General features: G+C 41.9%; 1 pseudogene; it reads right to left on the bottom strand.

The window, feature by feature from the left end:
- Positions 1 to 573: 573 nt before the first annotated feature.
- LOC101991150 lies at positions 574 to 11,444 on the bottom strand (annotated as a pseudogene).
- Between the last annotated feature and the right edge of the window lie 228 nt (positions 11,445 to 11,672).

The following is an 11,672-nucleotide window of genomic DNA, read 5'->3' as shown; positions in this document are numbered from 1 at the left end:
TCTCAACCTTGGAAGACTATTTAGAAGGGTCGTTTTTTAAATGTACGTGTTTTGTCTGCACACACGTCTGTACATCACATGCCTGCCTAGTGCCCGAGGAATCCAGAAGAGAAAGGTCAGATTCTCTGAACTGAAGTTATAGATGTTTGTGAACCCCTATGAGGATGGGGAGATGTGAATCAAGGCTCTCTAGAAGGGAAGAGCTGTCAGTACTCTTGAATACTGAACTATCCTGCTTCGGGAAAGACCACTTTTGCCCATGAACTCTAGACTAGGCTGGGCAACACAGCCAGATCTTCCTTAAAAATTCATACAAACACTCGAAAAAAATGTGACTATGTGAATGGTCTTAGCATGTTGGGAGTCACTGGCAATCAGGATGTCTTTGTAGCCCCATGAATAGAACTTATGCATGGGCCACGTATGTACACTGTGGTGGACTGCAGCTTAGGCAGGATTCAGGGACAGTCTAGGCCATATGGGAATCCTGATCTCAAAAACCAACCAAATAAACAATAACTTCAAACCAAAAGTTCATTTTTGTTCTGTTTTGCAGTGCTGGGAATGGAAGCCAGACTATGCTAAACAAGCGCTCAAGCACTGAAGTACAATTCCTAGATACAACAGGCTACACAATACAGGCTCCTTGTCATAGTTCTGGTGGTTATAAACATGATACTGTCATACGCTCCATCTCCAAGACCAGTCCTTCCTTTCTTCTCCATCTCCAAGACCAGGAAGGCTTTCAATCAGCTTCAGCTAATGGAGAAAACAGTGCAAGAAGGGCTTCCCGCAAAACCACAATGAGTGGGGTTTATCTCCATCCATCTCATCCACTGCATCATCCATGGCCAACAGTTTGCCTGAGCCTAGAGACGAGGGGGCTCCTTGGGCTTCATCTGGAAACCTGGGATTGCACCGGTGAATAGGCCTCGCTCAGTGCCTGTCTATCCTTTTTCTCCTTCTGCAACACCCGCTCTTCCCACAGCGCCTGGCCCACCTGGTCATCGGTGAGCAGGACGGGCTTGAACTTCTCCTCAAACAGCCTCTCGTTGGCCTCAGAGTGCAGCTGGTGGGGCCCGACGACACAGAGGTGTGCAGGCAGGTGGAGACACTTGTCTCGTTCATGTCGCAATCATGCGTGTGGTTCTCCAGGATCCACCAACGGCCCACGAAGCCCACGTCGAGGACCCGGCTGAGGAAGTCGATCCAGCATGGCTGCAGGTAGCTGCAGCGGGCCTGACAGAGGCCGGCCTGGGCATCGAAGGGTGCCTCGTACACCAGCAAGCAGAGCCCCAGAGTCCGCAGCCCCTCAGCCACAGCGTCGAGCAAGGCCTCGAAGGCCGCCTCGCCGAGCGCCAGGGCACAGCAGGCCGCGCCGCCGCCCAGCAGCCCCATGTCCGGGGCCGAGGGTCGGGCACTGCCGTGGCCGCGACATCTACCCACGGCGTCATCTCGAAGCAGCACACAGGCCCAAGTGCCCAGTAGCGCCCACACCCACACTTTGCTGCCACCATGGCGGAAGAATCACTTGCCTCTCTTCCTGATTCACTGCACACACAGGACCAGAATCTCCTCAGAGCGGCTGTCGCCGTCCTTTTCCTGCAGTCGGTTGGCCCAGGCGTTTCTTTTTGATAATTTTTGCCGGGCAGTAGATGAGATCTATGTGACCTGTGAATCGGATCAGAGTGTGGTGGAATCTAAGGTAAGGTGTGCTTTGCATCCTTCATCTAAAGTCAGATGCTTCAAGGTTTTCCTACTTCTGACTTGCTAACGTCACTTTTTTGAGTTTTAATTGTATAATTTTTACTTTATTACCTGTAATGAGAATTATTCTTTTGGCCTTTAACTAAGATTGACTGACGCATGGTTGAGGCTTTCTTGATTTTTACGTTTAAAAATTTTTAATGTTTTATGTTATGTAATATATGTCCTCTCCTATTCTTTGAAATATTTAGTGGAAAACTGTCTTAACTCATAGTCCTAGGGAAGATAGTATGTATGTACACACACACACACACACACACACACACACACACACACGAACACTCTAGAAAACACACAGACACACCAACAGGATTTCAAAAGTCGTATCTGCATTTTCTTTGGCTACTGTTATTTCTTTTTATTTGTGTGTGGTTCAATGTTTGATTCCAACTAAATGCTTTAGTTAGAAATTGCTCCCTTTTTGCCGAAATAATTGGCATGCTCTAATTCATTCTGCTTACAGAAGAGAATGATTGCTAGCCATAAACAATCCTGGGTGACATTGGAATGTCACTGTAAGGTGTTTTCTGATTTTAGGTAACCTTGTGATTGTAAGACTTTAAACAGTTTTATAGCATAGTCTGTTCAGGAAACTCACCAGCCAGCCTGCTGGCCTTTTATTTAGTAAATGCAAGCTTTATACTATGTTAATTTTATTTAGTAAAATATTAAGAAAAACCAATGGTACATTTGCATAGAATTATTAAAAAAAATAACTGAATTTATATTTTTCAAGTAACTGTGGTTTTAATGGAAACCATGGTTTATTATTTAGCCTTTGTGATACATGAAAAGTCAAAGAAAAGTTACAAGTTGAGACAGCATTGTGTTTCCTTTTTGATTGGCAATAGCTAAGATAAGTTGTCCTGGCTTGAAAATATGGTTCATCAGAAGTACGATTATTCCACTAATTCCACTATTGCTCATCTTTGTAGTATGGTGGTTACAATTAGTATTGTTATCATTGTGTAAAACTTATGTCGTTTAAGAAAACCACTTCATTTTAAAAGCTAATTTTTGTGTGCATATGTACCACGCATGATAAATGTGTGGTAGACAAGACAACTTGTGGGAGCTGATTCTCTCCTTTTACTGTATGGGTCTGGGGATCAATATCAGGCTCTTAAGAGAGATAGCAAGTGCCTTAAGTTGCTCACCCATCCTGTTGACCCAAGAAAAAAATATTTTAAATTAAAATCATATCATTTGAGTGTACCGAGTCAGCATGTTGTGGTAGAACACATTACGATATTTGGTTTGGGGTTCAGCTTCTTCTATCAAGTGAATGCCTGAGTCTAAAAGTGAGCAAAGGAGCCTGCATAATTTCCAGGTCATTCCCAGAACTCTGATTTTTGTCATTCAAAGTAGCAAAGGTCTGGCTGAAGGAATCAGATTTGTTGTGAAATGCCTTCTGTAGAGGAGGGAAATTGAGCAGTTGCAGCCACAGCTCTTGAGATTAGTGAAGCATCGTCATCTCCCTCTAGCGTTGCTGTGTTTGAGGAACACTCTTTTATTTCTGGTTCTGACACTTGCTTTATCCACAGTGTGAGTTTAATAGCTACAAAGATTTACTATGTAACTTGTGGATTAAGAGTGAAAAGGGGCTTGAGAAAATTAAAGTGATGGTTGTACTATGATGAGATGCTTGAAGACTCATGCTAATAAAATCTGGCGACTTAAAGCTGTGCTCACTTTGTCTTGTACCCTTCTTCCTACTGGGACTTCCTACTTCTTAAGTAATGTAAATAGATACAATTTGGTCATTACTTTAAGTACATACCTTGTTATACTTTTTATTCTCTTTTTGTTTTTTCTCTTTTATCATTATCAAGGCTCTGTGACTTAATTTTCCATTTCATTACTGTATTTGTAAGATACAAAACTCAGACATTTCCCTGGTGTTTTACTTTTTAATTATTTTTGTGTTTATGGATGTTTTGCCTACATGTATATGGGTGCCTGGTGCCTGCAGAGCCCAGAAAAGGGCATCTGATCCCCAGGGACTGGTGATTGAGACACTTGTAAGCTGCCATGTGGGTGCTGGGAATTGAATCCCTGTTCTCTGGACAAACAGCCAGTGCTCCTAACTAGCTAGCAGCATCCTCTTATTTTTTCAGGTGATTTAACCTGTGTTTTGTTAAAGCACCAAATGTTCCATTGGTGAGTTTTGTTCTTTGACTGAGTAATCACAGCTCAGTTTGGTGTCCATATTTAATAGCAGTTGATAACACCTGTATTATGTAATCTCATGAGAGGTGCAGTATAGTAGTCAAAGGTATTTTTATTTTACTCAGGATTGTTGACCTGATTTTTTTTTCCTGTTGGAAGGTATACTTACTCTAGTTTCAGCCATATTACTACATGATTTTCTAGGCACTGACATTCTTGGAATACCACACTCCAACCTTATTCCTCCATTTCTCTTGATTCTTTACAACGAGGGCTAAAAGATGGGCTGAAGAGATGTTGTCTTTTGGCATTTGTGCAGTTAGTATAGTGGTGGCCAGCCCCCTTCTTTGTTCACGGTAAAGTCTGAGGAGTAGATTAAGAGAATTTTGTTAGGTATTTGAGGGGGAGGATAGAATCTTCTCTGGACGGATATTTGCCTTGACTGTGATGTGTCTAGAATGTATTAATGAGCTTTAAGGGAAAGAATGCTGAGAACATATTTTCTTCCTTTCCATGTTTCCCATTTGAATCTGGAGTGTGGGGAACTTGACATAAATTTGTGATAGCCTGGGGGTTGCCTTGAGAGAGTGGTGTTACCTGTGTCTTAGAGAATTTATGGTGTAACCAACTTACTGTAGCAGCCCATTCCCACTTGAGGGACGCTTGGGCAGTATGCTTCTGACCATTTGGCTAAGTGAATGCGTAAAGAATTCTGACAGATTTGAGCAGAGGGATCCAGTGTGAACTTGCACACTGCCCGGAGATCACATATGGTACCTGTGCAGTAACCATGATCTGTGTAGTGATGAGATTGAGGCCACTGACTTCAAATTGAGTCAGAGAAAAAGAGCCTGACCATATCCTGTCCTGGGAGCAATTTTGTTGGCAGCTGTCATCAGTTGAACTCATAGAAGAGGACTGACTGATGACTACGGTGAATGTTTCTGCAGAGACCACTTAGGGCAGAGGATAGACGTTTGTAAAGGAAAGAGATAGGAAGGCAAGCTGCGGAGGATGAAGGAAAGAGAGCTAGCGAGAACAAGTTATGTTCTTTCCTGCCACTTGTGCTAATAAGGGTGTCAGTAGATGAGATTTTTTGTTGTTGTTGTTTTTCAAGGCAGGGTTTATCTGTAGCTTTGGAGCCTGTTCTGGAACTAGCTCTTGTAGACCAAGCTGGCCTCGAACTCACAGAGATCTGCCTGCCTCTGCCTCCCAAGTGCTGGGACTAAAGGCCTGTGCCACCACCACCCGGCCAGTAGTTGAGATTTAAAAACCATGATTTTGAGCGACCTCCGCCAGAGTAGTTCCTAGTGAGCAAGTTCCACAGGACCAGATTTGAGCTAGTTACCTCTACTGAAGCAGGCCTGAGTCAGCAACCTATGGCAGAACAGGCCCGAGCCAACCTATGCTGGAGCAGACCCAAGCAGGAGACTTACAAAGGACCAGGCCCATGAGAGCAACCTCCATGCCTGAGCTAGCAACCTCTGCTAGAGCGGTCTTGAACCAACTATATCTGCTGGAGCAGGCTTAAGCCAGCATTATTGCCAGAGCAGGCCTGAACAAGCGACCTCTGACCTCTGGGACCAGGCCTGAGCCAACAACTTCCACCAGATCAGGCCCTAGCCAGAGACCTCTGCTGGAGCTGGCCTGAGTCAATGACCTCCATGAAAGCAGGCCCATGCCAGTGACCTATGCAGGATAAGGCCCATGCCAGTGACCTATGTGGGAGCAGGGCTGAGACGAGGACACCCGTGGGAGCAGGCCCAAGCCAGTGACCTCTGCTGGAGTAGGCCAAGAGAGCTACCTTCACAGGACCTGACTCAAAGCAGTGACCTCCACCAGAGCAAGCCTTAGCCAGCAGCCTCCATGGGAGCATGACGGAGCCACTGACCTCTGTGGGGGGAGGCCCAGGCCAGTGACCTCTGCTTCTGCAGGAGCAGATCCAAGTCAGTGACCTCCACTAGAGCAGGCCCAAGTGACCTCTGCAGGAGCAGGACTGAGTGAGCGACCTCTGGGGGACCAAAATCAAGCCAGTGTACTCTGCCAGAACAGGCCTGAACTAGTGACCTCCTCAGGAGCGGGTACTGGGGGAGCAACCTCTGCTGGAGGAGGCCTGAGTCAGCTATCTCTGTGGGATCAGGACTGAGCCAATGACCCCTGCAGGAATAGGTCTGAGTGAGTGACCTCTGTGGGAGCAGACCCAAACCAGTGAACTCCCTGGGACCAGGCCAGTGAAGTCTGTGGGACCAGACCCAAGACAGGAACATTTGTAGGAGCAGGCCTGAGCCAGTGACCTCTGCTGGAGCAGGATTGACCTAGCAACCTGAGCAAAGGACCTCCATTGGAGCAAGGCTCCAGCCTTGACTTCAACAGGACCAGGCCTGAGCCAACCACCTGTGTGGGACCAGGCCTGAGCCAGTGACTTCTGCAGAAGCAGGCCTGAGCAGTTCTTTGCCCAAAGGCCAGTTCTGCCAAGAAGAAAACATCTCCAAGTGGAGTGTCTTCAGTGCCCAACATTCTCTCAGTAATAGATCGGTACTGCCAGGAGCAATTGTGTCTCACTTCAACAGAGCCCTAAGTTATTTAAATGGCATACTCTATGTTCTTTGAAATGGTTGAATATTATCTGTCTATGCAGAATACAACTTCTATGTACCTAAAGAACCTAATTAGTCTAATAAGTATGACAAACATGGATGACTATTGACCTATAATTCTTAATACCTATATAGCTTAAAGATTAAGACTTCATATTAGAATATTAAACAATCTTTAAACAACTGTGCAATGACTTTAAAATGTAAAGAATATGTAGGTATCTTTATCAGAGGTAGAAATGTATAGTGCAATATGATAAATATATCCTAAAATTGTATCAATATACAAAACGTCTGAAGCAGAGGTAGAAGCCTGCATGCATACAATATGACAAAATAACTTTGTATAGGTGTACAAATATTGTAAACATAAATAGGAACATATTCAATATAACAAATATAATTTGAATTTATATCAATATACAAGAACCTATACCAATGTAAATTGTCTACAAATAATAGCTCACAAGTATTCACCCTATTACTCACTATTATTATTAGTGTGAGTAAACTCACATTAGTATCCTATTATCTCATCCAATTTCCCTTTTGATTCCAAAGAGATCCTGAGCCTATATAATTTCTGCCCCAACCCTCATTCATATACCATATATAATCAACCCTTAATTGATGTCCCTAACCCTGAGGACAAATTTTGTTGGGGGAGGGGACATCATCTTCTAGAATTACTTTCAGCTGTCATGAGGCGATGTTCTTTCTATGGGATGCTGTAAAACTAAAATTATGGTTATGTTTCAAGACTACTGTCTTGTATAATTGCAAATGATCTCTGAGTAGTTGCTATGGTTTTTCTGAAGTTCTTGTTTGAAGTTCTGGCCAGAATGTTGTAAGAAGGTGCACCACTTCAGCTGACCAAGCTGGAATCATTTTGAGCAGCTGGCATCCAAAACTGATCTTAAAGTAGCACTAACAGCATCATGACATCATATCAACCAGGTGGAATTATTGTTGTGGGGCCCCGTGTTCTTCCTGAAAGCTTCAAAGATTACTGCAGGAAAATTTATTGTTAATCATGGAAAACTTAAACATTTTTCATATAAACATAAATTCAATGAAAGGTACGATAGAGACAAAATATATTTATGAGGAAAAGTAAAAATCTTTTCTAAATTAATTCTTCTCTCTGTCCCATACCAGATGATTCCTGATATGAGATAGAAACTCTAAATTTTTCTTTTAACAACATGCTTGGATTTATAGGAAAGCCATTGTCCAACTCCAAAGCCAGCGTTAATTTTTAGGTGGAGATGTACACATGTTCAGGCAATGCAATTTTTACACTGCAGATGACCTAGCATGATAAGTCAGATTTCCCTTTGCTTGGTGATCTTTTCTATTTAGGCATCTAGATGTCCAAGGTCTCTCCATTTTTTTGAAGATGGGTATTTCCCTGCAAAGACAGGAACAGAACCCTGCCCCAACCCTTATGAAGTTTCCGTGCCACCTGTGGGATTGTCACCTCTGTGGACGAGTTGTCATTTCTCTTTCTCAAGAGGTTTCTCTTTTTCAAACTGAGTTTTTATTAATTTTGATGTATCCATAGCTTTTCTTCTCCTGTGGAAGCAAGAGTGAAACCCCTTCCCCAATGGAGCACATCTCCTAGTTTCCATTCTGAGGTCAACACATCCTTGAAATACACTGGCTGATTTAATTCAGAAGTCTTTTCTATTATCTAATGTCTCTCTGTTACCATTGTTCCTTTCTCATTACCGTCCTTTCTCATTACCGTTAAGAAAATTCAAGGCTAATAAAGCATTATACAATCTATTTCTGGTGGCATTTTCCATCTCTTTCTGTTTGTTTAACATGTCCTTTATAGTTCAGTTTGATCTTTCTATAACTGTCTGACCTGTAGGATTGTTTGGTATACCTATAAGATGCTTTATATTATAATAAGCAAAAAACTGTTTCATTTTGTTAGACACATATGCTGGACCATTGTCTGTCTTTATTTGTGTTAGGTATACCCATGATGGCCATAACTTCTAATAAATGCTTGATTACTGAATCAGCCTTTTCTGAGCTCAAGGCAGTTGTTCATTGAAAACCTGAATAAGTGTCAATGCTGTGGTGTACATATTTTAATTTTCAAAATTCTGTAAACTGGAACACATCCATCTGCCAGATTTTATTTCTTTGATTACCCAATGCTCTTTCACTTCTAAGAAAGGTTCTCTCCCTCTCGTCCCCCTCTTCCTTGGGCAGACATGATCCCACCGAACTCCTCTTGGAAATTGTGTTGTAGACACCATCTGGCTTCTTGGGGGCCTTATGGGAAGCAGGGCCTATAATTTAGGTGTTTGCTGACCTCCACAAGGTCACTTCAAAATTTGAACAAACTTTTTGCCTTGTTTTAAAGGCCTGTGCATTGGCTCACAGGATTTATAACCACAAGCCTGACAAGATTATTCTCACCTTTTCCCTCTGGTATTCTCAATCTCTCTGAGCAGCCTCTATCAGTTTTCAAGAACAGGTCACTGGATATTTTGGCACTATAGACAATCACCTCCCAAAGGATAGAAGGATCTCCAACTTGTCCTCACTCCCTATTGAAATAAAACCCTATAGCATCCCTTCTTCTTCTCTTATTCCCCAAGCAACCATGGCCTTCTCAGATTCCAACAAAAATAGGTATGGCATTTTGATACAACATAATGTTACTGAAGATATGTCCTACATCATTCCCAATCTGGGATATGTCCAATTGGGTGTACTGCTTGGTACTTCTTAAAGTTTTCATAGAATGCCAATCGGAACCTGTAAATATTTTCTCTGACATATTTTACTAGACATATACGAGCTATTAACACTGGTGCCCTTTTGCCCTGTGATACTAAGTACCAGGAAGAGGGCCTTTTCAGAAATATAAATACAGCACATATACTTGACTTTTTCACTTACTATTACTTTGGAAAAAGTTACATTTATTTACATAGCTTGTTTTCATGAACAAATCACATGAAGTTTGGGATTGAATGGCCTTTATGCAAATATATGCATGACAAGATGGCCTTTATAGCTAAGCTACAAAGTTAATTCTACATGGTGAAGGTTATTTGAAATAGTATATAGAGCAATATAATAATTTTGTTCATGCCCAACACCCTTACCCTATCAGAAGAACGGTCTCAGAAAATGACATGTCCTCAGTCATGTCATGAGCAGTAGCTCAGCCTTTAAATTCGGAGATATGATGTGGGAGTGATTTCTTATTAATAAAGAAACTGCCTAGTCCCATTTCATAGGCCAACCCTTAGGTAGGCGGAGAAAACAGAACAGGATGCTGGGAGAAAGAAGTTGAGTCAGGGAGTCGCCATGATTGTCCCACTCCAGACAGACGCAGGTTAAGATCTTTCCTGGTAAGCCAGCTCGTGGGCTACAAAGATTAATAGAAATGGGTTAGATTAATATGTAAGAGCTAGCTAATAAGAGGCTGGAACTAATGGGGCCAGGTAGTGTTTAAAAGAATACAGTTTCTGTGTAATTATTTCGGGTATAAAGCTAGCTGTGCAGGCGGCCGGGTGCTGGGGATGCAGCCCCGCTGCTCCTATTTCAACAGAGATAGAAAAATCCCTCCATGAATTTAGAAATTTAGACAAAGATGCTCACAGTAATAGAAACATCAGGCAAAACATGCAGTTTGGTAGTTACATTATTATGGATAGGCTATGGAACATAAAATAACACATATAATAACCTTTTCTCTAAAAATTATTATTATTCAAAACAACACAGAGAAACCCTATCTCAAAAAACCAAAACGTATTATTATTATTGTGTGTGCCTGTGTGTATGTTGAGTACGGGTAAAAGGATGCCATAGTACAAAAGTGGATATATGTACATAAAGTACAAACTACACTAGAAGACGACTTTTCAAGGTTTCCTCATGGGTTCTGGTGATTGACCTCAGGTTGTCAGGCTTGTTTGACACTCTTAGAGATAAGCCATCTTTTCATACCATTAACTTACTGAGAAACATGGCCTTAAGCATGTACTATCACACTTGCCTATGTAGCAGCTTATAGATGTCACAGTAGGGATTGTGACTTCATTCTTCTATGACTGTAACACACTGTTGCCATGGTTATGTGATTATATATATTCGTGCCTCGGTTCTGAATTTCAGTGTCGTTGAGACTTCTCAACTAGCACCTGGGATAATATAGACTGTAATATTTTGATTGTGGTAAACGTTTAAAATGGGCAATAACTGTTCGTGTAAAGGTATGATATTTACCACTGGATGCTCTGCCTTCAGCTGGATTGGTTAATAGTCTTCAAAATATTTTGTTCAAATCTTTCTTTATAGTATATATAGTTTTGGTTATGCTTTTCTATAACATGCATTTGATTGTCCTGTAAAGCAATTTTACTTTAACCTTTTCCTGTATGTTGTAAATAGGGTTCTCTAAAGGAACAGAATTGATAGAATGTGTGTGTGTGTGTGTGTGTGTGTGTGTGTGCAATATAGGGTTCTCTAAAGGAACAGAATTGATAAGATGTGTGTGTGTGTCTGTGTGTGTGTGTGTGTGCATATAGGGTTCTCTAAAGAAACGGAATTGATAAGATGTGTGTGTGTGTGTGTGTGCACATATATAAAATGGGTTTATTAGATTGCCTTATGAGATGCTCTCTGGGAACTCAACAAAGGCTGTCCCGTGTTTGAAAGACTGAGAATCCAGCAGTGGTTGAGTCCAAAGACTGGATGTCTCAGCATTCTCAATCTGGCACTGGAGTCCTGGAGGATTCCTGGAGAGCCGATGATCTTCAGTCTACATTAGAGTCCCAAGGAAATTGGTACTAGACTGGCAAAGGAATGCCTCAGCAACAGGATAGCTGAACTCACCAGTGAGAGTGAGACCAGCAGGCAAACAGCGAACGTATCCATGTCCTTTCGCCTGGGTTACCACCAGAAGCTCATTATTGCTTCTGCCACTATTATAGCTGATGTTGTTAAGCTCTTCCTTACTAGATACTCTGTTGTGTAAATACAGTAACTTTTATAAAGTATATTATAAGGATATGTATTTAAACTATTAATCACAAAACATTGGAGTGAATCAAAAATTTTGGCGATATTTTGAGGCATTTTGTAAAATAATGTGTGTATATCTTT

The sequence above is a fragment of the Microtus ochrogaster genome, chromosome 5, assembly GCF_000317375.1.
Source record: "Microtus ochrogaster isolate Prairie Vole_2 chromosome 5, MicOch1.0, whole genome shotgun sequence".
NCBI classification, from domain to species: Eukaryota; Metazoa; Chordata; class Mammalia; order Rodentia; family Cricetidae; genus Microtus; species Microtus ochrogaster.
This window is presented reverse-complemented; position numbering and strand designations above follow the sequence as displayed.